The 27,884-nt window shown below is 36.3% G+C and overlaps 1 protein-coding gene across 2 annotated transcripts in view; it reads right to left on the bottom strand.

The window, feature by feature from the left end:
- The window catches only part of LOC127854964 (uncharacterized), a 222,834-nt gene that overhangs the window by 22,196 nt on the left and 172,754 nt on the right, over positions 1 to 27,884 (bottom strand). The gene's annotated exons all lie outside the window — the stretch shown is intronic.

Raw genomic sequence — 27,884 nt, 5'->3', positions numbered from 1 at the left:
ACGTGCGTACATAAAATATGTAACATTGTACAATCTTATAAAAAAAGTGTTACTTCTTTAAAAAAGCTTGCATGATTCTGTTTTGATGAAACACAAGTTTATATATTTACATCTTCTAAGCCGACTTAGAATCTGTATCACTTGCGTAACAATAATAAGTCATATATTGAAATGTTAGAAAAAAGAGCATGTTACCATTCCAGAAAAAGTATTAATGTTTCAATCTTGATGAAACTTAATCAGAATGTTTATTTTGGCAACACCTTGCCAGTATTTGAATCGGGATTAGGTGCAATTAAAACTAGATCACCATCTCAAAGCTTAGAAAAAAAACTTGTTACCACTCTAGGGCAAACATTATTTACTCAAGTTGGTTGATAATAATTATTAAGGGTAAATTTAAATCTGGGACATATACATGTACATACTAGGTCGCAAGGGCAAAGCTTCAAAAGACGTGTTACCACTCCAGGGCTACATGTACGACTCAGTCTTGATAAAACGTGGTCAGCTTGTATATCTTGACAACATAAAGGTCATGTTTGAATCTGTATTAAGTGTGGTCAATGAGGAGATTACCTGGTCAATTTTCAGAATTTGGTGTCCGTCAACCCAGGTAAGCGATAAACGGTCATTATTGCCGTCTTGTTTAATAAATCTTATTTAATATATTAACATGTTGTGTATATAGTTCATTTAAAATTCAAAGTAACATGCATTAGATACAATATACATCTGCTTTGTTAGATGTGTTATAAGAGTATTGAAAATTATTTATAATAAAAGTTTTCGCTATATTATAATTACATTATCATAATTCAATAAAGTGCAAAGTTCAGTGCTACTAATTGTATTCCAGTAACTACTTTAATAATATATTATTCTTGTATGCTTCAATTCTATATTGAAATACAGTTTATACGATACAAACAAACCTTATTGTTGGACATATTACATGAAACAGAACGTATAGTTCAAACATGTCTAGTAAAATGTAATGCTTGTCAGGAAAGGGTCGCAACGCGAGGTTTTAAGTCAGATTGCTTGATATAAATACAATCTTCAAATATATGTAAAGCGGTATTTTTTTACCTGTTATATTGCTGAACATTTATACTGTAATATAATATAATATAAAAATTAGTATGAACTTGAAATTATTTCCTACGCTTAAAGTTTTGTTAATAAATGTTCAAATACATCTCAAATGAATTAGTTTCGGCTATTTCAAACAGTAGACAAAATCGGGCGCTATTTGCAAGAACATCAACTTAAGAGTATACTGTTGTTTTATTCAAAAGTGGCACAACGCATAGAGATTATCAAAGTTTCAAACAAAAAAAAACTGCACGAAGCATGCATATTTAACTTATACTGAAAGTGGAAAAAGAAACCAACCCGTATTGTTTCAACTGTTGTTTAAATGTCAGACAATATGTATGTCTCACATTACATCGCCGGATATATATGTCATTATGATACATACCGTTGTTTTTGCTTAAAATACAGTTCATATATCATGGTTCATCAGTTTTAATAGGCATTATGACACCACGATCGCCGTGTCCAAAATTATTACTCTATGTTGATACTCATGTGAATCACACCATAAGATAAATCTCGGAGCGACTATAACATGTCCATAGAACAGACATGTCTAAGCAAACATCGTGCACACAGCGGGCTGAAAATCCTTTTTCACTTTGATAGAAATTATGTAACCCAATAACTAGTTTTGGAAACGCACGAAATGAACCTTACTTTATTTGTTATGTGTTGCTAGTGCTCTTTAAGTGGCTTCATGGCTAACGAAAATATAGTTCATTTTATTAATATTTTATTAATATTTTATTGATCATAAGCTTTCTATTTTAAGTGGCGTATTATCGACAGATTCTTGTACCATCAATTTTATTGACCGTTTTTTATATAGAAATTGCTTACTTGGGATTTGTCATTTTTAAATAATATGTTTTGTTCATTGTCGCATGAACAATGTCGTAGTGTTCTATATGAAAATTCTGCATGACCAGTAATTATGACAAACGAATAATATTACGTTGGCATGAAATGGCTGATGACACAGCGGAACTGGGCGTGTCAACTAACGCATTTGATTAAGTCAATCAATCTACAAAAAGCAGTTCCGGTGCAATTAATATTTGTTCTGAACGCAATTATTACTTTTTGTATGAAAATTCAGTGTGAATAAATATTGCAACCGTCATCAACTATTGTCGTCATAAACCAAACATGCCCTTGTGTTAGCAGTAGTCATTCGTCCCTTGAACCTATTGCACGTTAGGTACGAACATTGTGGCAGTATATAGAGTTCCTTGCAATGATATGAAAAAGTAAATTTACTTCCATTTATAATAGATTAACGATAATTTACGAAAGTGGTTGCAGCAATGTAAATGTATACTTTCTATACGTAGAACAAGTGAGCTCACTACATGTATTGTCAGAAAGTGCTGATTAATAATACTGTTCATATTGATTGGGAATCGTTAATATTTTTCATTATTTTACGTGAGCGTTCGTATTCTAAGGCACTCAAACGTATTATAATTGAGGTTGTAATGTAATGGTGTCGTACATCAATACAGCATTGTGAATTCGGAGTACACCTTTAAGTGCAATGAAGATTAGAGACCTTCCATATCAACGATATCCATACACTAAAAATTTAACCTGTTATGTTATTTGCTGAACTTAGTGTTAAAAATCGTGTGGAATGCATTTGTTGTATTGTACAAACACAAACCTGGCTTTCATTTGCCGTTCAAACAAAACTAACAACAACGTCAAATGAATAATTTCATTGTGAGTAAACTTGAATATATAAGTCATCCTAGTTTCTTGTCTGCCGTATATGACCTATGTCGAATAATACTTGTTAAAATATGCAATTATCGGCACATAGCAAATTTGTTGATACCTCCTTTAAAAAAAATTACTTTTTATAGAGAGAATATCAGGTTACTGCCCGATCTTTGTGTAATATATCAGGCAAGGCTTAGAACATTATAACGGCGAGGCAATGGTCATTAAAGCGGCAATACGCCAAGGCATAAAACATGGTTAACCATGGATAAAACACAGCTATCTCAAGGTCAACCATGGTCTTTGAAACGTGGTCTACAATTTTTTTAAACAGGGCCATTCATGTTTCTACTCTGTTCATTTCACAGGAATGGTCTATGTTGGAGACTATTCCGGTATTATGTACTCAACTATTGACAGGAGGTTGCCGTGGTGTAATGGATAAGGTGTCTGCTTTGCGACCGGGTGGTCATAGTTTAATCCCCACTGTGGGAGCGTTTTTTATATTTCCACCAAAGACAAAGCACTGGTTCTAGGCCCAGGAAACGGACTCGAAAACGTTTCAATAAGCCTGAGGCTTTCGATGCAATCGAGTTAAAAAAAAATAGGTTTAAACTAACCACTGAGCTGGAGTCCATCATGTAGGATGTTGCTATTGAGCCATATTCTGGACCCGGGAATCAGACTTACTGCATCGGATGATATTTTAATCGCCGACTGACGCAAAATATTGCAAAATTAGTGATTTAAGCAATACATTGGGACAGAACCATTTGCCATAATCAAAGATCGCGTTATTTAAAAAAAAAGGTGACTGATTTCTGGCATAGCGTTCTGTTGTGTTAGAGATTTTTAAGAAGGTCTCCAACCTGCCAATACAAAATAATACAATGCCATGCAAACGAACGACACATTTATCATACGAACGCATTGATATCTGCCTGATATAACGTTGCCTGATATTTTTTTCTATCATGGTCAACAAAAAGGTCTAATATCAGTCATGTGTGGAGGATAATCATATTACTCGGAATCAACTATAAAGTAATCATTTTTATTGAAGTCGAATCAGATTCAACAAAACAAACAATTTGATACCAAGATGTAATATATTTTAGACACAAAATGCAACACAAACAGCAGAAAAACAACAACATGATTTACAAATATTAAGCGCGCGTACTCATGACGTCATTTTAACACATCAAAAAACAAAAGTCATATTCTTCCAGGCTAACAGCTTTTTAGCTATTTTTTTATTTTTATTTAAAATCGGGGACGTAGCGGCATGATAAACCGAAAACAGGTTACTGTCTGATCTTTTTGTTATATATCAGGCTCGGCACGAATAAAATAACGGCTCGGTAAGCCTCGCCGTTATATTATTCTAAGCCTTGCCAGATCTATTACAAAAAGATCAGGCGGTAACCTATTATTCTCTATCTATCCGCCACAGTGAGAAAAATGCGAATTTAAGAAACTAACGATATACTTACTTTGATTTATCTGCTATTTAAGGGTCTTGTCATTCTATTATTTTGGGAGACTTTATATGAATCTCATCTTAAAAATGCAAATTTCTGAGTCATTTTAACTTACAATTTTATTAGTTGGTCACGTTAGCGGCCAGCTAAATTTACAGAGCATATTTTGCAAATCAGTATGAGCTCCGAAGCCTTAAGTACGGTAAGAACCACAACTTACTCTGCACGGGACGATTACCGCTGCCTGTCTGCAGCAGACGACAAATGATTCTGCTCTAGCAGTGAGTGTATATACCCTCTAGCAGTGAGTTTATATACCAGCTTTTAAGTCGACATTGGCCATTCTAGTGTTTATCATTGAAATCTGTACATATTGGCTTCTTTCAGGGAAAACGGGGCTCAATGCACGTCAAATAAGATTAGCATGTGCACACTGATTAGCCTGTGCACTGCGCACAGTCAAGCTTATTAAGGACGACAACAGCGAACAACTGCAGTGCCTTCAGCGCTTTGATTTTACTATGTATTGCGCATGAACACTTATTGTACTGTTATAGAATGATCTCATTAACTGAATCCAAACACTTATGTCATCAAGCACGCATTCCAATGTCCGCTAAATCGATACTGTTTGCATGTAAATCAATATCCGGTTTTGTATTTGTTGATAGCAACAAGCATTGAAGTTTATTATTATAGACGAGTTCGATTAGGGTCAATCCGTGAAAAGTCGGACGTCTTTAAAAGTCGGACAGCTGACAGTAAAACACATAATAAAATATACAAAAACCGACTTGAAATCCCCAGTAACACGCATTTAGTGACACATAGCCATTCACTTTGAAAAATACATTTGCACAGTATGTGCATCGACACCGTTTACGTAAACACAAAACCAATGACGTGTCACACACAGGCTACGCATTGTTTCCAGAAATATTTATTTATTTCTATAATATGTGTATAACTCTATAGACCCTCATTTAACACTTTATAATAAATAGTTTTATGAACAACAGTTTGCATTTCCAGTAAATTAAATATTTAAACGTTAATTACAACCCATTTCATAGGCAGATTTTGACCGTGAGTGTAAACTTTTATGTTTGGGCGAAGTTTCTTGAAATTGCCACTTAAGATTAATTTTAAAAAAAACTTTCATAATACTTGTAAAAGAATTGATAGCGTTAGGTCATACTTTCCTCTGGCGTGAACACAATTTTAGTTTCCGCTTTCTAAGACGAGATAGAGTGTATTCGCCGTCACAGTCAAATTATCAGGTATATGACTGAATCGCGCTATGAGAAAACCAGCCTCTTAAGATTTCGACGTCATCGGTAAATCGTCATTTTCATTACGTCAAAATTTTCTGCGAAAAATTGATTTGCATTTGTGCGTGAGATATTTATTTACACGAGTGTTTTACATCGTTCGGAATTTAAGAACTTGTGGAACGGATGCCGATCTTAAGGTTAGAACCTTAATATTATATACATTTATTTTATGTCAGTTTTTTTTGCAAAATCGTCACTGACTAAACTATTTAAAGTTATTTTTAAAGCCTCCTATTGATAATTGAACCACTTTACGTATTGTTTTTGCACTGAATCATTGAATGAAAGACACTTTGGTTGATTGTAGAATATTTTCAGACAATTACTTGATTATTTGTTATTTTTTAAACCATGATTCACTGTCTAATATGTGTTGTTGTATCTAACTTGTATGAATGTTTAGTTCATAATTAATGCCTCTTAATATATTGCTGCTTGCGAAGAGCGAAGTGTACGGCGCCTTAAAATCTCCTCTTTCAAAACCATCTTCCGCATATTCGAATTGCCAAACCGAAAGAGGACGTTTGTGGCACGTGCGAGCGACTACGCAAGTACATTATCGGCGCTGTAACAGAAGAAGCGCTAAGCGCAATGGAGAACCACATCGCTGACGCGCGCAATGTTGTTAAATTAATTACAACTTAATTGATTGTTAGCCTATACATTTAAGTAATAATGTAATGTAATATTTCCATATTTTGCATATTTGGTTAAAATGCCAGTGAAAACCCAAAATCCAAAGCGGTAATTGGTATTGATATTTAATTCTTGTTCATAATTTTACAGGAAAGAAATGTTTACTTAGACTGAGTGGAGCTGGCGTAACGGGAAGTCGTTAATAGACGAACACTTCAATGCGCTACCTGGCATCCGGTATGTAGCAGCTATAAAACAATTTAAAAAAAAGTAAATTGTACGCAAATATGTATTTACACTTATTTTATTTGGACAAACTACCACAAATAGAATGTGTACTTCCGCTACAGGAAATAGTGTACTTCCGAATGTCGTCTGCAACCCCCGGCGTAGTCATGGTGAAGACATGTAGCGACGGTGAAGAAACCTCCTTTTGTTTGCTGAAGAATGAATGTTTTTATGGCGTTCCATTTGGGTCAAAAGTGTATGCAGCCTTTTAGGTAAACATTAATTTGTACTTAAAAGTAAATATTGTACTTCGAAGTACAAAAATTATACTTCGAAGTACAAATATAAAATACACTTCGAAGTATATATTTGTACCCCAAAGTACAATTTGTTCTTCGACGTACATGTTTGTATTTCGACGTACAAATTTTCTGAACAGCCAATCAGAACACTCGTCTCTTGAGCCGCTTTTCCTTCAGATGTATTCATAGTTTAAAATATTGTTTTAATTGAGAACAAAATGAATACAAATATCAAAATTGAAAAACAAAGAAGTTTCAAGTATTTAATGTATTGAAATATATTATATACCAATTTGAAAAATATTCAATGTTACCTTTTTTTAAATTAAAATTATCAAGCATGTTGTGAGTATTTATTGACCATGCGGGGCGGAGTATCACGGTCCAGCGCATTTCTGTGTAGGAAATTCCCAACGGTAACCAAACAGTTACCAAACGATTACGGGATTAACAATGTATAATAAACTCTGTGTTCGTATTTTGTGATAACCATTATTTGCATAAGTCAGAGGTTAATTCCGCCACGCCAGGTCAATAAATACGCACAATATCCATGAGTTAGCGGTCGATCGTCGCATAATTTGGTATAAATAATAATGATGTTCAATAAATACGCACTATATCTATGAGTTAGCGGTCGATCGTCGCATAATTTGGTATAAATAATAATAATGTTCAATAAATACGCACAATATCTATAAGTTAGCGGTCGATAGTCGCATAATTTGGTATAAATAATAATAATAATAATAATAATAATAATAATGTTCGATTTCAAATATCTCTAAAAGCAACAGATGTAAGGCGTCTTCTGATTGGCTAACTCTCAAGGGTCGGTAAAAACTGTACCTCGAAGTTTGTCAGCTCGGGGTCGCGGAGGCTTTCCGTGTTAGACAGCATTTATATTGTTGCTAAAGTGTATAATTAAACAAGTAATGGTAAATATATTATGTATTCTACACGTTTGTTTCACAAAATCACAAAAAGATAGATTTAATAGGTGATTATTTAAATTGAAAAAAATGTCAAAGGTATTCAATTTTGTGAAGAAAATCATATATTAATATAAACACAATATATGGCATAACCAAACAGTAACACATTAACGTCATCGGTATCAAAAATAAAAACATTGAAATTATCAATCAATGATTACGGACATTACAAATATAAAAGATATCCGTAGTGAATTAGAAAAAAAACTCCGTACGACATGACGTCAAAATGACGTCGTAATGACGCTCGTCTCAGCGTTACATAGGTTCACGAAAATGGAAATAAGTAAAGGCTATGGGAAGAAAAGTATGAGGTTTTATTACATATTTCGAACCGGAAATGAATGTACATAACGAAAATGCAAAAAAGTAAAAATCGATAAATGTGTTAATGAGGCTGGTTTTCTCATGGCGCGATTCGTGTGTAGATGATATTACTCTGTTTTCGGAATTTAATTACACGAATATAATGTCGTTTAAATATGGACCGCGCTCTGTGAAAATGGGGTTTAATGCATGTGCGTAAAGTGTCGTCCAGATTAGCCTGTGCAGTACACACAGGCTAATCAGGGGCGACACTTTTCGTCTTAACTGGATTTTTGCTAAAAAGAGACTTTCTGTAAACGAAACATACCATAAAATCGGAAAGCGTCGTCCCTAATAAGCCTGTGCAGACTACACAGGCAAATCTGGAACGACACTGCGCATATGCATTTAACCCCGCTTTCACAGAGCACGGCACATATAAAAAAAATCTATAACGTGGTTCTGAGTCATCGGGTTTCAATCTGTAATATTATTGAACTGTCCCAACGTGCTGTCGTTAATACAATGTATACAATGTTCTTTTTATATATTACATTGGTTCACTTTTGAGACAGTACAATATTAGCAACTTGTTGTGCATAATACCTTTTGTCTTTTTTCAATTTATAACAAAATACTATAGAACCAAAGTTGTGTTGTGCTGACGAGCATAACTATCATATTGGCTTTCAGAACATGGTCTGCCTTTTAAGAGCTTAATTACGAATTTATTGGTGAAAAATAAATCATACTTGTTGACACTTTTGTCCGAATAATAATATATGCGTTTACGTGACGTTGATGAAGTAGAAACAAGTCGGCAGAGACCAAACACTACGAATTATTCATGAATGTATTGAAATGCTTGCGACGGCAGCACTGAAAGTCTAAACCGTTCCCTTTCATTTGTTAGTATGTATTAATTCTAAAGTTTGAACATTACGAAATCGTTGAGATACCGGCATACGGGTAATTCATATAATGGAATAGTAAGTACCGTAATTACTCTTCGAGCGCACTTAAAACTTTGTTTTCGTTTCCGCACCTTGTGATAAATAATATACGTACTTTATCAATGTTTGGGTAATACCGATGTCACTTGCCAACATTACAACGCGTGTTTGTAAATCCAATTATTTAATTGTTTCAATTACTGAAAGATAATGAATCGAAATTCATGTAATGTGTTTGTCGTTGTTTTACCGGAATATACTCCCATGTTGCAATTTGAACATCGAGTAAAAGACCTGCCTGCTATTTTATACACATTGGTATGAACCTTTCTCATTAAAATTTAGCTAATATATACTTAAATTTTGCTTATTATGATGATTGATCATGACTTGCAGATGACCCCTATTGATTTTGAGGTCACTAGGTCAAAGGTCAAGGTCACGGTGACCCGAAATAGTAAAATGGTTTCCGGATGATAACTCAAGAATGCATACGCTTAGGATCATGAAAATTCATGGGTAGATTGACCATGATTCGCAGATGACCCCTATTGATTTTGAGGTCACTAGGTCAAAGGTCAAGGTCACGGTGACCCGAAATATTAAAATGGTTTACGGATGATAACTCAAGAATGCATATACCTAGGATCATGAAACTTCACAGGTAGATTGATCATGACTCGCAGATGACCCCTATTGATTTTGAGGTCACACGGACAAAGGTCAAGGTAACGGTGACCCGAAATAGTAAAATGATTTTCGGATGATAACTTAAGAACGCTTTGGCCTAGGATCATGACACTTCATGGGTACATCGTGACTCGCAGATGACACCTATTGATTTTCAGGTCGCTAGGTCAAAGGTCAAGGTCACAGTGACAAAAAACGTATTCACACAATGGCTGCCACTACAACGGACAGCCCATATGGGGGGGCATGCATGTTTTACAAACAGCCCTTGTCTTGATGAAATCTGGGTTGGGATTGTATTTTGGTCATCTGGGGTCAAAAACTAGGTCATTAGGTCAAATAATAGAAAAACCTTGTGTAGACAATAGAGGTCATAGTTTTCATCTGATCTTAATGAAATATGATCAGAATGTTTATCCTGATAATAACTGATTTTAAATCGTGACAGTGCTCCCGCTGCCGTTCGCCAATGGCGAAAATTTAGCAAATAAAGCAAATAAAATAATAACGATTTTTTTCCTGACAAATGCCGTCCCAAATAATAAACTCTTTCAGCTGTAGACTGTGCTTCAATACATTGCCGTGTTATTGACCCGAAAAATTGATACGCAGTCGGCATTAACACCGGTCAGAACCAGTCATCGAGACAAAGGAAAATGACTGGTGTGAAAACAAAACAATGGTGTAAATAAACAATTACATCTGATTAAAGATTAAAGATTGCTGCCAATTTCAATCAACTTGAGTAAAAGCGTTAGCGAATTATCAACTTAGTCACACAATGAACATAAGTAAAGAAGTTGACAATTGATTTTAATTTCGAGAAGTTCGTAATGTTTGTAATGATTAAAGAACAATAGATGAACGGGTATAAAACCCTTGACATTTTCGGCGAAAGTGTCGGAAATTGCGACTGCCATTATGGCGACCATAGGCAATAAGCGTCCTTTTGACTCTGACGAATCTAATGACACGGTCTAAAAAAAAAATCAAATCTGATAATAGATCATTCAACGATGTTTGGCGTTCGGAAGTCAAGTGGTTAGACTATAATGCAAAATCCAAAACGATGTATTGCAAAATATGCATACAGTTTCAAAAATCAAATTCATTCACTTTGGGTGTAGTACATGTATGTTGAAAAAAGACAACATTTCAAAACACTAAAAATCAAAAGGTAATAAAAAAGAATGACAATCAATATTAAAATGAATATACATGAACAATTTTTATATTATTAATAATATATTAAAAATAACAATAATATTTTGTTATGTTCATAATAAATATATATTGACACTATTCAAAATGAGCTTTTTGTTTTGAAATTTAGCATATTTAATTTTGTTTATTAGCTCGGCTGTTAAAGGAGAGAACCCGAGGTATTGTCATAGCCAGCTTGTCGTCCGACGTCCGACGTCTGCCATCTGCATCGTGCTAAAACCTTTACATTTTGTTAAGGTTTTGAACATTGGCTCTTACATCAAAGTGCTTCAACCTACAACTTTGAAACTTCACATGTATCTGCACCTTGATGAGTTTTACATGCCACACCCATTTTTGGGTCACTAGGTAAAAGGTCAAGGTCACTGTGACCTCTAAAAAAATAACATAAAAAAAAATTCTGACAAGCTTTCATTTATTAGCTCGGCTGTTTTCGGAGGAAATCCAAGGTATTGTCATAGCCAGCTCGTCGTCAGCTGTCAGCCGTCCGCCGTAGGCGTTGTGCTAAAACCTTAACATTGGCTCTAAAATCAAATTGCTTCCACCTACAACTTTGAAACTTCATATGTAGATGCACTTTGATGAGCTCTACACGCCACACCCAATTTTGGGTCACTAGGTCAAAGGTCAAGGTCACTGTGACCTCTAAAAAAATAATCTGACAAGCTTTCGCAGCCGAGCGTTGGCACCCGTTATTCGGTGCTCTTATTTAAGATCACAAAGAGGCCTCTCAAGCTTGAAGTATGAAAACATCAATGACAAATGCGCAGGCTGCAGTAATATCCAAAAGTGAAGCGGCTGTAGTGTCGGCTATGACTAATGTGTACTTTGCTGCACAACATACTCTAGCATCATCGCTGGTTCCAGACCTGAACAGATTGTGTGTCTTGCAGGTAAAAAAATTAATAAAACATCTTTAAAACGAATTTGATTTGTTTTAAATTGATTGATAAAATTTGATTTTGTTTAAGTTTGCTACAAATATTGAGCAAAATAAACTTGAAATCATAAATTATATTTTCAGGATGCAAATTTGTATTAAAATATTTTCAGGGTGCAACCCAGCTCAATGACCTTCCAGTTGACTGCCACACGTAATATGAACACAGCTCCAGTGTGTCGGAATTTCAAAACTGTATGGCAGACGTTCTGAGGAGTGATCTTCTCCAGAAGATACAGACATCATGCAAGTACAGTATCATGATCGATGAGAGTACAGACATTTCAGTGAAGCAAAATTAATTGACCTATGTTAGACTTTTGGAAACTGATGAATTTGGAATGGCTGAACTTCAAAGAGCAAATGCAAAGAGCATATATGAGAATGTAGTTAATTTGCTTGGTAGAAAGGGAATTGACATTCAACATCTCTCAGAAATTCTATTAAAATTGAAAACTAGAAGAACTTGTTGATTTTGTCCATAGACAGCCCACCAATGGAAAAGTTTGATTTCAAGATTTAGGCTGGATTGAAGTTGAGGCGGATTATGGCCTTCTGCTAAAATGTATGTTCAGGATATCATGTGCTCATGTAATGTAAATTTATCATGTGCTTATTTTATGAACATGTGCTTGAGTTATGATGTGTGTATATCTATAAACGTTTTGTTGTACTGTTGTTTTTTTTGTTATGCACACATGATGTGGATTATGGCCTTCTGCTTAAATGTATGTTCAAGATATCATGTGCTCATGTAATGTAAATTTATCATATGCTTATTTTATGAACATGTGCTTGCGTTATGATGTATGTACTTCTATAAATGGTTTGTTGTAAACTGTTTATTTTTGTTATGCACACATGATGATTAAAGTAATAAACATATTGAAGCTTTGTTTTGTAGTTTCTTCTTTTACACCCCTTAGCCTAGACTTACAACAGGTGGTTCCTAATGCTTTGCTAAACTTTGGCTACAGTTTCTAAAATTTGGCTACACAAAATTAAATTTGGCTAAAATGTTGGCTATATAAATTTTTGGGCCAGGGGGAGCCCTGATCGTATATGGGTCATCTGGGGTCAAAAATTAGGTCACCAGGCCAATGCTTGTAAAACCTTGTGTACATGAAAGAGGTCACAGTTTTCATCACGTCTTAATGAAATTTTGTCATAATGTATTAATTAATGAAATCTGGCTTGGGATTGTATATGGGCTGATAGAATTTAAGTTGATGTGGCAAGGTTAGTCAGGTGAGCGATTCAGGGCCATCATGGCTCTCTTGTTATTAATTGTAATATTTTGTAATATATTGCTTGAATATTATGTATTGCAAATTTTATAACTGTAATTTATTTAGGCAGACTGGCAAAGTATGTTGTATTTGTTCCAGTACACTGTATGAACATGAGAAAGTCATAAACCTTAAAGCAGCAGATATGCAGGGGCCCACTTAAGTCATAATGGCCCTTAAAGTTTGTGTAAGACTCTTATATTTTATGAAAATAAGAACACAATCTTCAGAACGAAAACTATTGAGTGAATCAGGTTGGGCAAACATGGCTTAAAAAATTGCTTCTGTCCCAGAACTTAATTATCTAAGCTGATATTTCTCATTTCCCTTATTTTTTCCAGATGGCATAAAATGAAAAGAATCAACAGTCACTTAATAACAAACTTGAAGTCCAGGTACGTATAATCACACAAATTTTGTCTCCTTGTTGTTTAATTGCTAATTAATTAAATAACTACAGGAATTTGTATTACATGTAAAGAGATGTGTCTTGACTATTGGAACAAAGATAATTTTTTATCTAAAAAGAGAAGATGTGCATTTAACAATTTAAAACAATATTTATAATTATAATAAGAACTTTATTTTTACATATGCTGTATTTTGAATTGATATATATGTTCAATTGATTTAATAATGAATTTTTTTTTGTAAATAAATTTCTCTGCATTCCATGGGCGCATGACATGTCTTTAAAATTATTGCTAGTTATCCCCACGTTTTTCGTTGTAAAACGTAAAAATAAGTATCTGATTTCACACAACTTAACATTTCAAAATAACGCTATAATAATGTATATAAAATGGTTGTAAAGATACAGTTATTGACAAAATGATAACATGCTATTTAAAGAAAAAACATCAGCAACCACTTCTTGTTCTTATAATGTCATAATGTGTCTTGTTCTGAGAAAACTGGGCTTAATTCATGTGCGTAAAGTGTCGTCCCAGATTAGCCTTTGCAGTCCGCATAGGCTAATCAGGGACGACACTTTCCGCCTTTACTTGATTTTCGAAAAGGAGTGACTTCCTTGAAAATATATACCATAAAAGCAGAAAGTGTCGTCCCTGATTAGCCTGTGCGGACTGCACAGGCTAATCTGGGACAACACTTTACGCACATGAATTAAGCCCAGTTTTCTCAGAACAAGACACTAATAATTATGACTTGTCTTATAATTATCCTCATTCTGTAATCAACTTTTTCCTGGTCACATGTTTACTATACCCTCGCCCCAAAATTACCACCCAATAAACCACTGTTATCTATCTAATATGTCTTTCACAAGAGATTTGTTACTGAAAGGAAGTGCTCCATGAAAAACATGAGGGTTGAGTATGAAATTGTTGTATCTGTTTAAAGTTAGCATATTTATAAAATCTATGACTTTCAATTCTAAATCAAAGCACTGTCAACATTTAATTTTTAGCGAGGCTGTTTTCGGAGAAAACCCGAGCTATTGTCATAGCCAGCTCTTCCGCCGTTAACGTCATGCTTAAACCTTAACATTGGCTCTAAAATCAAAGTGCTTCCACCTACAACTTTGAAACTTCAAATGTAGATGCACCTTGATGAGTTCTACACGCCACACCCAGTTTTGGGTCACTAGGTCAAAGGTCAAGGTCACTGTGACCTTTAATATCAAACTTTAACATAGGCTCTAAAATCAAAGTGCTTCCACCTACAACTTTGAAACTTCATATGTAGATGCACCTTGATGAGTTCTACACGCCACACCCATTTTTGGTTCACTAGATCAAAGGTCAAGGTCAATGTGACCTCTAATATAAAACTTTAATAAAAACCTTAACATTGCCTCTAAAATCAAAGTGCTTCCACCTACAACTTTGAAACTTCATATGTAGATGCACCTTGATGAGTTCTACATGCCACACCCATTTTGGGTCACTAAGTCAATGTCACTGTGACCTCTTTAAAAAAAAAATCTGACAAGCTTTCGTAGCCGAGCATGGCTTCCGTTATGCGGTGCTCTTTTTCGTATGAAGGTTTGCCAAATTTTAGCTTCATATCACTAGTAATTACAGGGATGCAAATTAATATAACAATGCATTCAACAAGTATATAAGCGCAAAGTGATTTCATTTCAATGTACTCGGTGAAAAGCACATATTCGAAAGAAAATATATCTTAGTGTTTGGTCTCTAAAAATATTTTACTATGCATAAATGGTGGTAGACAGATTACGGTAGAACTGTAACGCTGTTTGTCTGTACGTCCATCATTGTGTCCAGATGTCCGTCCGAAAATTTCTGTCTGAGCCGTTACTTTGCCATATATTTATAATTAAAATATCTTGGTACCAATGTATGCAATATTAAGATTACGTATTGCATGTAACTGTACCTCAAAAGTCAAGTTCTATTGTGAAATTTGGCTATATAGCAGCTTATTTGAACTGCAACTTTGTCATTCATCATGCAAGTTTAAATAAAATAACTGACCACAAATGACCACCATCAGAGAACAGCATGTTAAATGTACCAACTGTTTCAGGTCAAGGTCATGCTCAGAGGTCAAATGTCAGATTTGGCCTAAAAACAGGTTGCTTTTGACAGCATTAGAGCTTTTAGAGAAACATTGAGTTTCGGGGCAGTCATGCCCTTTGAACAAATCCCTAGAGTATTATAGTTTGATTATTGATATTTCAACTTAGACATTTATGTACAAGATACTTTTTTTCCCCACTCAAACAAACCGTCACATATAAACCTGTGAACCAAAGTTTTCATTTAGTTTAGAGCTTCAAGATGCATGCTATTTCAGGGAGCGAATCTTTGCTGAAACAGACAGAAACGGGGCAAAACATAGTTGGAAGTCCAACAAAAATTATTCTATGAATTTTTAAAGTGCATCAGTAAGAAAAACTAAAAATAAAAAAACTGATTTTTCTGTAAACTATTTAGTCTAGTTTGTTTATAAGAAATCGTGGAATTCATATGATCCACGCTTGGAACAAGTTAGATTTACATGAGGGACCTTACCTGCTATCCTCTCCACAGCAAATATGAAAAAAGCTATCAATAATTGGGCTGTTACTATTTGATTTGTTTAGGATTAGATTTTTGTATTTTGGTGGGTAAGATGTCCATAAGAAATTTGTTTTAAAAATTTCCCATGGCAATTTGTTTGTGAAATAATTTATTAAGTAAAGAGTTGGATTTTGTAGACCTCTTTATTTTAGCTCGATTGCATTGAAAGTCCAATTCTAATTGGGGCGGTCTTGAGTCTGCGCCCTGGGTAGAACCAAATATAAATGTCTCTGAAATAGTTTTTTAATGTGCTCCCACGATGGGGATGAAACACATATCCTCCCATTGACTAGGAAGTTACTATATCCACTTTGCAACGGGACATTATTAACCCATGTATGCCCAGTGGACTCTCCCATCCTTCTTAATTGGGTCAATTTATTTCCAAAATTAGGGATGTCTACCATATTTATTTCTATATTTAGAATATTTCATATAGAAATTCCTTTAAGCAAACAGCGCAGACCCAGATGAGACGCCGCATTATGCGGCGGCATCTCATCTGGGTCTACGCTGTTTGCAATGTCCTTTTTTCAGGACGCTAGGCATAAATGGGTTAAGTGGGCCTTTAAAAAGCTAGCTAACAGCCCTAAAATTGTGCCATTACATACCTTTACATACTATAAAGGCATATATATTTGATGATTCTGTCAATAAACTGAAATTGCCATTCTTAACTCCTTGGCACCACATCTTGCTATATCAACTGCTATTTGTCTAGTTTCAGGTTTCCTTACAACAGGGGCTTCGCTGTACTTTGCCTACTTGAGGTTGTTAAAGTGATCCTTGTAGATGATTATATTACCTCATCTGTGATTCCACTATGAAAAGTCGGCGAAATGACCAATGTCCTGGTGAACAGATGGAGGAAATATAACCGAAAATGGACATTTTTTTTTGGGGGGGGGGGGTGTAAGATATTTTTATATTTTAGTTTTTATTGTGATAATCATTGAATTTTTAAAGAATTCATAAACAGTCAAGATATAAAGACAACCTCAGTGCTATTTTGATTTTAGTATGTTAACGTTTTAAATAGCTTGTATTTATAAAAATACCTATTTAATGGACAAACGATGATTGATGCAGTTTTATTAGTCCCCTACCTGTTTCACCTGAGGGGACTTGTGGTTTTTGCTCTGTGCGTCTGTCTGTCTGTCACACTTTTCTGGATCCTGCAATAACTTTAAAAGTTCTTAATATTTTTTCATGAAACTTGAAACATGGATAGACGACAATATGGACACTATGCACGTCATTTCATTGTGTTATTACGTCAAACATTCTGGTTGCTATGGCAACAAATAGACTAGAAATACTGCTGAAAATGGTGGTTTTCTGGGTCCTGCGATAACTTTAAAAATTCTTCACATTTTTTCATGAAACTTAAGACATGGATAGATGACAATATGAACATTATGCATGTCATTTCATTTTGTTCCTACGTCAAAAATTCTGGTTGTTATGGCAACAAAAAATATAAAAAATTCTGACAATGGTGGAATTTCTGACAATGGTGGAGCCGGTAGGGAACATATATTGCTTGGCAATAGTCTTGTTACTTATATACGTGGAATTTACTTCATTAGATTACTTGAAATAATTTGCAATTTTTATGCCCCCGGTAGGGTGGCATATAGCAGTTGAGCTGTCCGTCAGTCCGTCTGTCTGTCAGTCTGTGCGTCTGTCCGAAAACTTTTACATTGGTCATAACTTTTGCAATATTGAAGATAGCAACTTGATATTTGGCATGCATGTGTGTCTCATGGAGCTGCACATTTTGAGTGGTGAAATGTCAAGGTCATCCTTCACGGTCAAAGGTAAAAAAAACATTGATTTAAAAATTCAAAGCGGCACAGTAGGGGGCATTGTGTTTCTGACAAACACATCTTGTTGTATTGTATTGTTAAATTGTTTTGCTTTTGTTTTCAGTATGTAAATAAACAAATACATTTTCAAAATCTTCATTTATATTGTACTTTTAGCTGTCTTTGAAACCGCTAAAGTCAGTTTTGGGCATTTTAAAGAAAATGAAATGAATATAATAATTTAAGTTTTTATTGAAACGACTTATAAGGGAAATTATTCAAATTATTTATTTAATCTGGCATATTTGTAAGACTGTGAAACATAGGTGGTAGATAGTTGGTAGAAATATAAATACAAGCTTTACTCGTCAATTTCTGATCCTGTCCATTAATAATTTAATATGTCACAAAAAGCAATCAATAAAAACATTAGAGTGTAAAATACATTGTGTTTTCACATGGTTGCTTAACTTGTGGTTTACTTAATTATACATATGTTTGCAGATACATAGTGTTGTTGTGCCGGTGCCCGGCCTACGAAACGCGCACATACCTCGTGTTTGGGAACCAGCGACAAATCGATATAGTGCATGCTGGGCAGCACGAGATAGTACGGTCTTTTGTGCACGGGACGTTGAGGTGAGTAGATGTGTTTATGTGCCTATGTCCCAATGTGAGTATTGTGTGAGGAATTGTGAGCCTGTATATTTTATATGGTATTGTATTGTATATGTGTGTCTGTAACTGGGAGCCTGTAACTGTGAACCTGTGCGTGTAACCCTGAGTACGTTAATAGTTCCAGGGGGTTAAGCCTGTGCATGTAAGCCAGTGTCTAGCTGTGAGCCTGTGTGTATTGTATTGTATTGTATTTTATGTGTGTTCAACACGTATTTACCTGGAAGGCCATTCCCAGAAGATATAAGTGAGTCTGTGACTGTGTATGTGAGTCTGTGAGTTGCCTGTGATTGTGTCAATGACACGTATTTCCCTGGAAGTGTATTCCCAGAAGTATATGTGTATGTAAGCCGGTGACTGTGTGTTTAAGTACGTATTTGCCTGGAGGTGTATTCCCAGAAGTACATGTATAGTGCCATTTCGTGACGTGGATGAGCCAACGAGTTCCCTCAAAGACGACGAGGACGTTCGGTGCCATCCTGACGAGGATTCCAGTCGATGTCTATGTGAGTAGCGTATTTATTATCTTTGCTAGCGGTTGGGATAATTGTATTAAAACCCACGAATAGCTAACCGGGTGAAAACACTACAATGGTAGTACGGGTGGGGTGTGTGTAATTGTGTTTTAACGGTTAGGCTAGTTCTATATATAACTTTGTTGCAAATAAATCGGCATCGTGAAATTTAGTTTGGACCGTCGAATCGAATTTAATTTAAAGTTCTGTGTTCGTTTTAAAACGTTATTTCTATAATTTAACAGTAGCACGCATTTTTCGTCTATATTTAGTCGTGTGTAAAAACAGACGGCATCATAGTTTTTTTTTCATTGTTCACAATCGCCGGCCGTGTTATCAGTTGGCGAAATATTTGTTAAAAAACGTGATTGTCTAATGCTGTTTGTAACAGGTTCATTGCTTGTGTAATCAACGGACGGCCAGGTGTTTTTTATTGGCAATTGTCCCGTTATTAGTTGGCGCGAATTCTGTGCGCAGCAGTTCATTATAAATGTGTTCGGTTGACTGCTTTGTATCGGTAAAGTCCGAGGAAATAGAAGTTTACGGGCACGAGTTTTGTCTATATATAATTCTTTTTAGAGCAGTGTTATTGCGAATGTAAACTGGGTCCCGGGAAATTGGTGCTTAACGTAAAGTTAAAGCGACGTGTTTTTTATTTGCAGTTTTTGATTAATTATTTATAGGAACAACAGCGGTAGCGATTTTATTTATCGTTTATTAGTGAGCAATTTTATGTTAATTGTCGTCCAGTTCTACGCTGATTGGAATTTTATTTTTCCGAAGTATTTTTAAATTTTAAATAAATAAATTGGCAATGATGAGTTGCGTAGGCAGCAAGAGTCGCTCACCGGGGCCACAAGTAATACGAGTTAATTTTGACCCTCCCAATGTATTGACATCTATTCCGGGGGTGGGGCCAAAATTGGCTAAGGGAATTGTAGGTTTTTGGAAAAATGCGGGGAACCTGTCCCCAGACTCATTGGGAATCATTATTCGGCGGCCTCTGGACCAAGAGGATATGCAGTTGTTGGACTTCCGTCCTAATTCAAGGTTTTTTGCAAGTATGCTAGAGGAAGATAAAGAAACCAATGAAGAAGACATGGGGCGTTTGTTTACTGGTGAGTTAGTCTCACACGAGGGGTGGGGAGTGGGTAAGCCTGTCCAAAAGGAGGGGCCCGATGCTCAGGATCGGGTAAAGGCCGAGCTTGCTTCCCAGATATCCGACTTGGAGGCGGATATCACGGCTTGCTTGGAGGAGCTTCAGGTTAGAATGAGGGAACCATTGCCCCTGTTTACAAAACCCCAGGTACCGATAAACCAGCCTAGCATGTACACTCAGCCTGCTACGTTGGTACCCATTAACCATCCGGTACAAAATCAGCCTGCTAACCAGGTACCTATCAACCAACCTAGCATGTACAATCAGCCTGCCACGTTGGTACCCATTAACCATCCGGTACACAATCAGCCTGCTAACCAGGTACCCATAAACCAACCTAGCATACCCAATCAGCAGGCTACTCTGGCGTTCATCAACCAGCCGGTAATACCGAGCCTTCCTGTTGCACTCCCGACTGCAACTACACAAAACCCTGCTACTCCGAGTAATCGGGATGTGATTACCCGGATACCTAAAAACTTGCAGTTTGACGGTCGTAGCAATTGGCCAGTTTTCCGGGGCAAGTTTGAGCGCTATGCCAAATTGCACAAATGGTCAGATGATGAGCGCGCGGATGGGTTGGTTTGGTGTTTGGTGGGAAAAGCGTCAGATTTCTATGCAGTAATAACTGAAGGCAGGGAAACTGTCCCTTATGAGGAGTTACTGCATCGTCTGGAAGAGCGTTTCGACGCCAAAGAGCTCCCTGCTACTGCGCAAGGGCGTTTCCAGGCGATTTCTCAGGCGGTAGGAGAATCATTGAATGAGTGATCAGATCGCGTACTCACGCTAGCCACTAAGGCATTCAGAGATCTGCCCCAAACATACGCCACCGAGCAGGCAGTGGCAAAGTTTTGCTATGGGCTACATGACAGAGAAGCAGGCCTGCGGGTGAGCATGCAGCAACCAAAGTCGATAGGAGAGGCAATTGAAAAAATTAGAATGTTCAATCAAATTCAATTTGCATGTGCCCCTACCCAAATGACTGAGCAAGAAGAGTCGAGATGGGTTCACGCAGTTGGCGAGGAACCAATTCCAGAGGTGGTGAGTGGGTCGGCGATCGACAAGTTGACCCAGGTGGTCGAGAAGCTGCTGGATGCTGTGGAGCGATTGTCGAACTCTTTTGGAAGTTCGGGCGTTAATCCGTATGTCCGACAACTGGTTCAGCCGTTCCGAAATGAAAGCTGTGCTGAATACCCTGTGGAGGGCCCCTACCCACGGAAGGTCCGAAACCGGTCGTTCAACGACCAACGACAGGATAGGTATCCCGTTGGTTCGTGTGGCGGCGGACACCGGAAGCAGTACGCCTGTGAACGCCCTGAGGGAACCAAGCGAGGTAGATATGGTTCCAATTGGGGCAGGGGTCAGGGTATGTCGAGGCGGGACATATTGTGTCTTAATTGTGGTGTTGTGGGACACTTCCAGCGTGCTTGTCTTGAAAACACAAAGTCCGTGGCCAAGCATAATGAGGTTTTGAGCCTCGAGAGGGGAGGCCCACAGCATGTCAAGGACATGAGCGATGCAGTTCCCTTGGTGCAGCCAACTGTGCCAGATGTCGTCCGTGATCCAGGGATGGTCATTGGCAATATCACTGAAGGAGACCATGGGGATCCTGTGTGCGTGGATGCATTTCGCGTACAACGGGTGTACGGAGAGTCTGCGGAAACAGCCAGCCGAGAGGCGGCAGAAGTTGCCCAGGGAGGGGAAATTGGCCAGGCAGCGCGAGAGATGGCCAGGTCGGCCACTGGAGATGGGGCCAAACCGACCGCCGGACATGTGGATCTGGCTGATGTCGCTGCGGCGGACCGCCGGAAGTGTGCGACCGGATATGGAGTCGCCGCGGGTGACCACCGAGGGGGTGGCGCATCCGGATACCGAGTTGCCCCGGACAAAAGAAGGGAGGATGAATTTCGAAGGCCTGTTAGGCGTGGCTTAAGAGGGTGGCGATCCTCTAGTTCTCGCCGCTGGGAGCGGTCCCAGCGTTGGAAATTAGGTTGGCGACCACCAGAGCGTCTAACTTCCAAATTCTGTACCGCCTAAAATTGTAAATGGCGAGGTTAATTGTTAGTAAAACTAGGAAAACAATTAAAAATATAATATTCCCCCAATTTAAACAATTACAGTAACGTTGCAGTCACATAATACTAAACAGCGGTATGGTCACCTATTTTTGTGATCCTCTTTACTACTCTGATGTTTAGTTACTGTAAACTCTATCCTATTCGCGGTGTTGTTAATGTATTACGTTGTACGCAGAATAACAAAAGTAAGATTTCTCTTACGTTTTGTCCACTTATATACATTTCACTCTAATGTTAGTTTATCGCTTTAAAATAGTTTTGTTTATTTGTGTGTATTTTTTCAATCCGACAAGATCATTGTGAATATACAACAAAACACACAAGTCCAGTATGCTTTCTTCCGACTCTATACAACTCATCATTTTTCATAACTATTCCTCTGTTGTTCTTTTCTTCTCTCTCTCTAATTTTTTTAAAAATATATATTAGCATATATTGTATAACATGTCTGAACTTTATTGCTTTGTACAATCACTATGTTGTATGATCATATACATGTTTACATTGTATGTATGATATTGAATTAAAAAAAAATGACAAAAAAAAAGATTTCTCTTAAACATTTTGGTTAATTTGATTGTTTTGAATAATAATATTACTTTCCAATAATGGATATTAACTGATTGGGTATAAAATAAAATACATATGGGTTCAATAAACCAATGGTTTATCTTGTGCTCCAGTAATAGGTATTATCAAAATATACATAATAGTCTAGTCATCAATTCAAACAAAAATAATCATGAACTTTGTGTTGAGGCATATTCAATGTTTTTTGGAAATATTGCATTTTTACAGTTAAAAGCCAACACTATGATTGGTGGTAGTAGTATTTGTTATAAAAGTAGATTTGAAATAGGATTGTTGTATCAAAATGGTTTTTATATTAAGGGTATACTCTAGTAGTAACACTAAAAGCAGCAGTAGCAGAAGTAGCAGTAGCAGTAGTAGAAGTAATAGTAGTAGTAGTAGTAGTAGTAGTAAAAGTTGTTGCTGTAGTAGTAGTTACTTTAGTTGTAGTTATAGTAAAAGCATAGTTCATATGAAACTAAATTCTAGAGTAATGTTGAAAATTTTAATGGATGAATGAAGACAAAGTTCATTAAATGAATTCATTTATAAATGATTGATGATTGTTTCCTGGGAGATATATTTTATATCATGATAGTATGCCCAAATACTTAATAAGAACTCCACATATACTACCTCCATACAATAAATGAATATTACCTAAAGTACGCGGAGTATAAAAGTAACAGTTCTCTTGAACATTTTGATAAATTTGATTAGATTGTTTTGAATATATATATGTCCTATTGTCTCAGTTTAAGCCCAGTCTTTTATTGCAATATTGTTGGAACTATAAACTTGAAATTAATCTGAGCAGTGCTCTGCGAAATGAGGGTTTAATGAATAGGCATAAAGTGTCGTCCCAAATTATCTTGTGCCGTCCGCGCTTTACTTCCTGTAATTTTTGTATTACCGCGCTAAGAAGTGCTTTGCACAGTCACGGATGTTTTTGATTATTTTCCGTGAAGTCTGGTTTTTCCCTTATGGTCGGATGTGACATTGTCGGACGACCACTGTCACACTCCATACTGTTTGTGGCCGGAAGTGGTATTTCCCGGAATTGTTATTTTAAACAATATTTGCAGGTCTTTTGAATTTTTTTATGTGACCATGCTTGACGGCAACTGTCATGATGCATCAATTTCATTTTTTGTTAATGACCGGAGGTGTTTCCAGGTGCATGTACACTTTATTTTGTTTTTATTTTTGTTAAGTACATTATTTCTCAGTGAGATCTCCACATTCTTATACATAAGGTAATGTATTTGTTGGACGAAAGCCAACAATAATGTTTTTTCTTGATTAAGTAATTGTCAGACGATAGCCGACAAGAATGTTCTTTTTTATTAACTAATTTGATGGAATTTTAAATATGCAAGAAACATATTGGTCACTATAAACCGCTAGAATGCAGCGGTCTGTATGTACCCCGCTGGGCAAAGGCACTCCTGTGACTGCGGGAAGGGGGAAATCATAGTCACATTTGAGTCTCTGTCTTTTCTGCCTTGGGTGCGACTGTACGATTACCATGGGGGCGGCGGCCCAAGAGGAGAAAAGTGGGAGGACTGTAGTGGGTACAATAGTTTTATTTTAGTTGTATTTCCCTCCAGATAATGTCAATAAAATGAATTTGTAACATTAAAAGCAATTATAGGTATTATACTTGGACAAAAAAAAGATTATTTTTATTCTTATACTTTTAACCTTTTGCCACTTAGATATGTATTTTAACGCATTTGTAGTCCCTTTGTTAAAACTCTTGTGATTGTATAATATAACCAAGATGATTTTTATTGTAGATTATGCATTTCCATGTGGGGGTGAGGGCCTTCTCATGTGTGCTGCAAAGCGGATGTATTTGTCGCATTTATGTTATTTGTTAAAATTTGTGAAAATAGGTTGTAAGGTGGGTGCTCCTGTCCATTCATTGTGTAGACAAGAAAAGAACAGGAGTTACAGGACCTTGTTTTGAAAAAGAAGGCGATTTTTTTTGGCAGATTTGTTTTTACACAATTTTAGGCTTATATGCATCATCAAATTAAAAGCAGTCACAGTGACTATTGATTTCATTTAATTATGGCTTTATGGTTAAAGCGTATAGTTTTATAGTTGTGCAAATTAGCAATTCACTGAAACTGTTTTTGTTTATCATGTCTTTGCATTTTGTAAGTAAGCGTATTTGCACCAAGACATAACCAATTGTGGGTTATTGTGGGTTATTATTCTAAGATTATTAAAAGGAAGTATCTGACATTTAATGGAGATGAATTAATTTTAGTTGTGGTATATTGCAGACGTTGCGCAGAAAGAGAGGTCGGACAAAAGCTGGCCGGCATGCAGACCTAACTTTGAGGTGTTAGGTCAAGGTGCTTACGCGAGGAGCACTATTACTTCATCGGTAGCGCCGGTACGAATCCTTCGCTGTGTGGCGTCGTCCCAAAAGGAGATAAGTGGGAGGAGTGTTGTGCCGGTTCCCGGCCTACGAAACGCGCACATACCTCGTGTTTGGGAACCAGCGACAAATCGATATAGTGCATGCTGGGCAGCACGAGATAGTACGGTCTCTTGTGCACGGGACGTTGAGGTGAGTAGACGTGTTTATGTGCCTATGTCCCAATGTGAGTATTGTGTGAGGAATTGTGAGCCTGTATATTTTATATGGTATTGTATTGTATATGTGTGTCTGTAACTGTGAGCCTGTAACTGTGAACCTGTGCGTGTAACCCTGAGTACGTTAATAGTTCCAGGGGGTTAAGCCTGTGCATGTTAGCCAGTGTCTAGCTGTGAGCCTGTGTGTATTGTATTGTATTGTATTTTATGTGTGTTCAACACGTATTTACCTGAAAGGCCATTCCCAGAAGGTATAAGTGAGTCTGTGACTGTGTATGTGAGTCTGTGAGTTGCCTGTGATTGTGTCAATGACACGTATTTCCCTGGAAGTGTATTCACAGAAGTATATGTGTATGTAAGCCGGTGACTGTGTGTTTAAGTACGTATTTGACTGGAGGTGTATTCCCAGAAGTACATGTATAGTGCCATTTCGTGACGTGGACGAGCCGACGAGTTCCCTCGAAGACGACGAGGACGTTTGGTGCCATCCTGACGAGGATTCCAGTCGATGTCTATGTGAGTAGCGTATTTATTATCTTTGCTAGCGGTTGGGATAATTGTATTAAAACCCACGAATAGCTAACCGGGTGAAAACACTACAGTGTTTTCACATGGTTACTTAACTTGTGGTTTACTTAATTATACATATGTTTGCAGATACATAGTGTTTTCACATGGTTACTTAACATGTGGTTTACTTAATTATACATATGTTTGCAGATACATAGTGTTTTCACATGGTTGCTTAACTTGTGGTTTACTTAATTATACATATGTTTGCAGATACATAGTGTTTTCACATGGTTGCTTAACTTGTGGTTTACTTAATTATACATATGTTTGCAGTAATAGTGTTTGACCAAAACTAAGCATTCATATTGACTATTATATACAGTATTTTCCCAGAAAAAAATCACTCCAACAAAATGAATCTTTTTTTGGACAAAATTGACCAACATGATTTTTTAAAGAACATTGTCAACTACTTATTAACTTAATGATTTAACAAATGTTGATAACACAATACTACATGTATTCGTATTGAGTTTCAAAGGATTCTTTCCCAGTCAACAAAAACTAGTTCAATACATTTAAAGATTGTTTAGAGTGTTTGTTCTGATATAAATGAAAGTGATGTTATGGGCATTTTTCACTGTTGAATTGAGCTGAAAAGAATCAACAGGTCAAAAGAGTAAGTTAAAATGTGGTTACTGACTAATTATCTGCAACTCATCTTGCTAACAGTTGTTTATAAAAATATATTTTATATTATATATTTTACGTGACCCACCCAGTCCTGTAAGCCGAAATGCTCCGTAAAACAAAATGGTGTCTTTGTGTCGTATAAACGTATCTGCACTAAAACTAAATTTAGGTTCATATTGTACATGCGTGATCAGTTGTCAAACGAAAGTACGGTTGATTTTCAAATGCATTATTTTTCTCTTTCCGGGATATTGTTTTAGTATGTTGATGCTGCATTAACAAATAGAAGTGTATATGAAGTGAAAACACCAAAAATAAACAACGGTTGCGATAGACACCTATAAACTGTTAGATGACCATAATATCACTTCAAAAGATGTTTATTTCATTTTTTTTAAATAATGTATTGTAAGGAATATCTTCACATATGCTTGAAATAAACACATAATAGATACTAAAATGTGTTTTCTAGTTGTATTATGCGATACCATATGCGAAGAATCTATTAGACCAGCAATAACATAATACCAAATTGTAAGTCTATTACCAATTTCAATGAAGTTAATTTAATATTGCACATAGTGACGCAAAATCACAAAAACTTAATGCTTTCATACATGTACTTGAGAAATCTATAGCAGCTGGCCCTAACTTACAAATACAATAACACAGCATAGAACATTAACAATGTTGCCTGATTCAAAATTAAGAACCAAAATGTATGGCATTAGATAGTGGTCATCAAATAACCACACATAAACAAATAGCCCTGCTGTATTGGGACATGTAACTTTTCCTGTATGTTTGTATGTTAAATTAAGACCAAACTTTGTTAAATTTAGGCATGTTCTAGGAAAACTGCATGTTCTTAGAAGTGTTGTCTCAAATTAGCCTGAGGAGTCCACACAGGCCAATAAGTGACCACACTTAATGCTTAATCTGGATTTTGGTTTAGAAGAGACTTCGTCCAAAATGAAGAAATTTCATAAAAATGCAAAGTGTCGTC

The sequence above is a fragment of the Dreissena polymorpha genome, chromosome 13 (assembly GCF_020536995.1).
Source record: "Dreissena polymorpha isolate Duluth1 chromosome 13, UMN_Dpol_1.0, whole genome shotgun sequence".
NCBI lineage: Eukaryota > Metazoa > Mollusca > Bivalvia > Myida > Dreissenidae > Dreissena > Dreissena polymorpha.
Note: the sequence above shows the minus strand (reverse complement) of the source record. Positions and strands in the feature narration are given on the sequence as shown.